Here is a 6,652-nt window from a genome sequence, read left to right on the forward strand (position 1 = left end):
TACATCTTCAATCCTCCCCCTGGGAAACTTGATGGAGCGATCCGCTAGTTGGAGTGTCATGTTGGTTGAAAGGAGTTCTCCTAGCTTAAGTTTCTTGAAAATGGAGTAGGGCATAATTCTAACACTAGCCCCAAGGTCACAAAGAGCATTTTGAAAAAGATTACCATTGATTTTGCAAGGGATAGAGAAATTTCCAGGATCTTTAATGTTAGGGGGTAAATCATTATGAATCAAGGCACTACAACACTCTCCAACATCCACCGATTCCACTTCATTACACACTCTTTTGCCACTCATTCTCTCCTTAAGAAACTTTGAATAATTGGGCATTTGAGTCAAAGCGTCGGTAAAAGGGATAGAAAGATGAATTTCCTTAAGCATGGCTAGAAATTCCCAAATTGGTCATCAATTTTGCTCCTTAAGAAGTTTTGAGGGTATGGAAGCTTGGGTTTGATCACATCCTCTTGCAACTTTTCTTCAATTTTCACGTTCTCCTTGGCATCTTGAATCTCTCTCTTTGATACATCATGCTCTTCCTCCTTACACGAATCACTCACCTTCTCACCCTCCCTACTCTTCCTAGAAACACTATTTTCAAGAACTTTACTAGTCCTGGTTGTGATAGAATAGACCGATTTCTTAGGATTAACTCCTTGATAAGGTAAAGAGGAAGCACTAGCACTCTCCATCAAGGTGTTTGCCAATATAGTGATTTGTGTCTCTAGCATTTTGTTGTGTGTCATCGTCTCACTGAACTTTTTGTCACTCACCGACATGTAGGTGTTCATGATTTTTTCTTGGTTCTTAATGATCTCCTCCGAAGTAGTTCTAGAAGATGAAGGTTATGCATAGGAATTGTCACCATTGCCTTGAGTTCTTGGAGCAAATCCGGTTAGGGGTCGCCTGTGATTGTTTGTTTGAAAATTGCCCCGATTTTATTTGCTCCAATTACCCCGGCCTTGATTTTGACCATAGTTTTGGTGATGGTTACCATAACCTTGATTTTAGTTTTGGTTTCCATACCCTTGACCTTGACTTTGACCACTATAACCTTGATTGTTATAGTTGCCTCAGAAATTTTTATTTCCTTGGTTTCTATAACCTCTATTTTGGTTATAATTATCAAAGTTCCTATTCCCATTGTTCCTTTAACCATCAAATCTTGACCCATTGCTATTGTTTGAAATAAAATTCATTTGTTCACTCTCATTATTATAAATATCATCACAATTATCAACAAAATCATGTGGACAATTAGAAGCATCATGATCATACGACCCACAAATATCACAAAACAAACAACCATTTGGCATATTGATTGAAGTAGAAAGAGGAGTAGAGTTAGAAGATATATCTCTCCCCTTATTGTGGGAGAGAAGTATTGATGCTTGTGACGAAGCAATCTCAAGGTTTGCTTTAATCGATGTCATCTCCTTCCCCAAATTTGATATTTGTGAGGACAAATTGTTGATGGCATTAAGGTGGTCGATCGAATACACCGTAGAACTTCTTTTGCTTGTCCACTCCCTCTCACCTTCTTCCTAATCCATGTGATGTCTCACTACATTTTCAATTATGTCCACCACCTCCTCTTCCGTCTTGTTCATGATAGGTCCTCTAGCTCCGGCATCTAGGCAAGATTTTCCTTGAGGGCTTAGACCTCCATAGAAAATTTGGATGATTTGATAGGTGGGAATCCCATGATATGGGCACTCTCTTAAATACTCCTTATACCTTTCCCATGCCCCATTTAAGCTCTCATTCCCCTTTTTCTTGAAGCTTTGAATGAGTGTCCTTGCTTCGGCCGTTTTCTTTTATGGATAGAAACTCTTTTGTCACTTCATCCCATGTCCTCAAAGAGTTTGGTTTCACCTCTTTGTCCAACCACTCTAAAGCACGCCCAATAAGAGAGAAATGGAAAAGCTTAAGTCGGATGAACACTTGTTTAACCCTCATTTACCTTAATGGTATTAGAATACTTCTCAAATTCCATAAGATGGTTGAGGGGACTCTCATGCTTGGCTCCACTAGATTGATGCCTTTCTATCAATGTAATCATTGCCGGTCTAATCTTGAAGTAGTTTACCAATGTCGTTGGAGGGGCTATTCTGTTGGGTTTCGATGAGTCTAACTCACCGCGTAACAAAACTCGACCCCATGACCCGCTCACAATTAATATAATTAAAACGACATAAATAAGTATAAAGAGAGAAAAGACGATCTTACCCTTGCCGCGTGCTTTGCTCTCACTCAGAGCTCTTATTATCAAAGCCAAGTCTTGCACGTGCAGAGACCTGCTACGGTATCCACCCGCAACTCGATCCCGACCGGTCTCTTACTTGGAGTTTAGCCAAGTCGGACAAAAACACTACATGAGTAATTAATGAACTTAAAGGTTTTCTCTCAAGTGGAGATGCCTTATTGAGTTCTTACTCAAGTGAGTTTTCCTAATTCCAAGGGGGATATTTATAGGGAAACTCAAGTGAGAATTCCACTCTCCCATCAATGAGGGAGAATTGGTAAAATTCATTTTTCCAACTTTATTTTTAAATCAAAAATAAAAGAAAATAGCAAACAACTAATTAATTAACAAGTGACAATTACACAAGGAGAGGTTAGGTTAGGACCAGAAGGGGAGGGGACCATGCCTTTCTCCCTAAGCTTCCCCAAAACCGGCTGCCCTCACAAGTTTCCACAAGGCACCCAGCTGGCGGCCTTGTGCTAGGCTGGGACTGCCCGTGCTGTGATGCGGGGAGGGCTGCTGCCTTGGCCCAGCAAGCCGCGCATGCTTGCGGGCTGCTAGCTAAGGCATGCGCGCCTGGTGCTAGCACGCTACCATTTTGCTAGCTGCTATCTGCAAGGCGCTGCTAGCTTGGCGTGCCAGCAGTGCTGGCCTTACACCAAGCCCGCATATGCACAGCAAGCCACGCACGCACATGCGGGCTATTGCTGCCTTGTGCGCGGCTGGTGCATTCTAGCCATGTGCACCTAGCACCATAGCCTAGGTGTGGTGCACACGCTAGCATCAATTGCCCCTAGCACTCGGCTTACTCGGGGCATTTTTGTTGCTAGGGGTATTCTGGTAATTGTCGATTAATTAGTTTGATTTTACCTTCTTTTCTTTTATTAGTTCGACTCGACTTGCGACGCTCGATTTCGACACTCTTAGCTTGATTTCCAACGTCTAAATATTTAATACTCGAGCGAATCATTAATTCCTTCTCACGAGCATCGCCTCAAGTGCTTGGAAGATAAAGGAGCTGCCCTTCTCATGAGCATCGCCTCAAGTGCACCAATGATAGGGATGCTCGGGAGCGCGGAGATTGATCGAGCAAGCGAGGGAAGCAAGGCCACGAGCACCAAGCAGGGTGCGTGCGTACAGCATAGTGGTGCGTGCGCGCAGACCCAGATGTGCGCGGGCGGCCTGGGTGGTGCGTGCGCACAGATCTTCTGTGGCCTGCTGTGCGTGCGCACAATTCTTCTGTGGCCTGCTGTGCGTGCGCACAAAAAGGTGGTGCGTGCGCACGATTTGCCCTGTTTCCCCTCGCTCGTTTTATTAGAAATTAGCCTTGTCATTTCTATTTTAGACGAAGATTTTTAGATGAGTTTTGTGACTTTCTCTCTCATATCTTAGGTTAGGTTGAGAGCTTCTCTCTCTAGTTTTTAAGGACAGTTTAAGAGTATTTTTAGAGAGAGAAAGTGAGGGATTTCAATGGTGGCTTAAGAGATTGAAGATCCAATGGTGACAATTGTATTGAAGATCTTCTTAATCAATCAATGAGCATTTCTCACTCTTTCTCATCCTTATTGCTTTGTTGAATTTCATGTTTGTTTGGTTTAATCTTGATGTTTGATTCTTGATAGTGTAATTGTTCTTGATATTTTGTTGATTCTTGATTTCCTTAGTTGTTTGTTGATAGATAATGATTCTTGAGTAGTTGTTTGGCTAGGAATTGGGTGAAACTTGTATGATTGATTGATTGTGATTAATTTGGGAATTGTGTTGATTAATTGTTGAGATTAAATTGATTAATGAAGGTTTGCATGTGTGTAATTCGATTAGGCCTTGAGAATTATGCTAGATTGCATTGTAATTGCTAATGACACGAACAATTGATTTAGGAATTGCAATTATCGATTGGTTTGGATTGTAATTCTCTTAGTTAGTTATTCATAGTGAACCCTAGCTTAACGATTAGGAGATAGCTCTTTTATTCCAATTGATAGCTCTTATCATTAGTCTTCACAACCTTTGATTGGCATGATCTTTCTAAGTTGTTGCAATTATCATGATTACTTTTTCATCCCCATTCCTAGTGTTTTATTTGTTTGATTGTTAGTTTGTTAGTTGTTACTATTCCTTCTTCACCTTCGACTTCAACCTAGCTTAGGCGCATAATTGAGAGTGCTTGAACATTAACTTTCCTTTGGGTTCGACCCTTTACTTACCTCTATACTCGTATTTAGGTTTGTTAAGTGTTTCTAAATTTAGTTTGACTTAGGGAGGATTAGTAAACGACCTAGTTTTCCTCTAGTCAGAAACATAGGACATGCTAAGCATAGATAACTACTAAAACGCAATTCTCCTTCATCTAAAAACAATTTTAGCACATTTACCCAATTGTCTTCAAATATTTTTTTAGCAAGCATCTCTATAGTTCCTCGAAGGAACCGGAAAAACAATTGATTTGAGGTTTTCTCGACATCTTGACTTTGCATCCCCTCTCCTTAGGATTTAACTGATAATGCCCTCCCTCGGTATATGACTCAACCACTAGATCAAAAGGGCTTTCCCAAAGGTTGTAACGTAAAGGAAAAAGGTTGAGGGTAGGCTTAAAATTTAGAATTTAGTGGTACACCTAAGTTGTGAAGCAAAGATTGGCCAAATCTCAACACCAAACCCAAGTAGTCACCAAACAAAAACAAACTAACACCCGCAAGATTATTCAAAGCTACAACAACAATCATATATACAAAAACGTAAGACGCTTCCCCCCAAGCTTAAACAAAGAATTGTGCTCAATGCTTAAAATAGGGAGAAACATTTACATCAAAATATTTTAAACATTTTCATTTTTACATTTTTTTCAATTTTTGCCAAAGCTATTTGAATTTGCTTTGCCTTTTCTCAATTTTTCAATTTTTCATTTTTCATTTTAATCAATGTGCTCGCCTCTTTTAACTATGGATGGCTTTTTAATACATTCACTTGCCATTATTCACAAGAAATACAAAACACAAGCTCACTTACAAATAAGAACCAATATCCAAACTCATATACCACAATCTCTAAGAACATGATCATTTGCTTCACAAAACCAAAAATGGAACAAAAAGAAATAAAAGGCTCAAAGTTCTAAAGATGTGGCTTGAAAAGAAAGGAAAAAGCTCAAATGGTTAGCAAGAAGGCAAATGTGAACCCAAGAACTAAAAATAAAGAAGATTAACCTGAAAGGAATAGTGTCCTTCGAACAAGTATATTATTCTGATAGGGGGTTCAGAATTATTAGAAAGCTAATTTTTCAGTAAGGTCAAGTGATCGGAATGCCTGGGTGGAGGCCGCTTCCGATCAGTAATATTAATGCATAATTAATATTACAACTTAATATTGACTGAACCCTTTGGGTCACACCCGAGCAACTAACGAGCCAAAGTGAAGAATTAATTCGGAAGTAATTAATGAGTCGACCGAGTAATTTATATTGAGACATCGGAAATTTGAGCTTGGAGCGTCGAAACTGAGCGTTAGAGAATCTCAAATGTCGAGCCAAAATTTAGGAATTGGCGAGACGGGAAAATGCTTCAAGTAACAAGCAAAAAACCCTAGCCACGCAAAAACAAGGGAAGCGCGCCAAATAGGAGCGTGCCACGTGGCAACACACATGGCATCACGCCATATGGTAGAACATGTGGCAGCGCACGAGGCAGCCACGTTGGCAGCCACCAAGTGGCAGCAGCCACGTTGTCAGCCACCAAGTGGCAGCGCGCCATGGTGGCAGCGCATGTGGCAAAGGGGGCCGTGGACCCGGGTGACGGGTCATGGAAACGGGACAAAAGAAAGTAGCCCAACCGAACCCAACTTGGGGCTCAAGGTTGGGTGACACTTGGTTAGCTCACAATGCATGTGAGTTGCCTTGGGGACCAAGTGAGAAAGTGGTCCTCACCTAACCATGTGATACTTGTTACTTATTCCTTGGTTTATTTAACTAAGGGTTGAATTCATCAATCTTTCCATGTGGGATATTTTTGTGAAAAAGTCCCACATTGAAAGATGAGTGGAATTCACAAGGAAGTTTTTCTTATAAATAGCCAAGGAATGGCTTGGGATTGTTCACTTGAGTAAGAGTTGGAAAAGGTATCACTAGTAGTGAAAACCTTTGAACTCAAGAGTTGAAAAAGGGATCATCATTGTGAAATCCTTTGAACTCAATTACTCGGGTTTCGGTCGGGCCTTGCTAACTCCAAGGCATTGGACCTAGTCGGTGTTCGAGTTGTGGGTGGACTTCCGTTGGAGGTTGTCTTATTTTTGAGGCTAGCTTTCGAAGTAAGAGCCCATCGAGGTCGGGCGAAGCACGCGTCAAAGGTATAATTATTATCTTAGTGTTGTCATTAAGTTAATTATGTTTATGGTTTTATTTATTACGAGTGCGGT

General features: G+C 40.8%; 1 pseudogene; it reads left to right on the forward strand.

Annotated features, from left to right (window-relative positions):
- The first annotated feature begins 1,695 nt into the window (after positions 1 to 1,695).
- On the forward strand, positions 1,696 to 1,793 carry LOC145583661 (small nucleolar RNA R71; annotated as a pseudogene).
- The last annotated feature ends 4,859 nt before the right edge of the window (positions 1,794 to 6,652 follow it).

The sequence above is a fragment of the Chenopodium album genome, chromosome 15, assembly GCF_948465745.1.
Source record: "Chenopodium album chromosome 15, dcCheAlbu1.1, whole genome shotgun sequence".
In the NCBI taxonomy this organism is placed as follows: Eukaryota; Viridiplantae; Streptophyta; class Magnoliopsida; order Caryophyllales; family Amaranthaceae; genus Chenopodium; species Chenopodium album.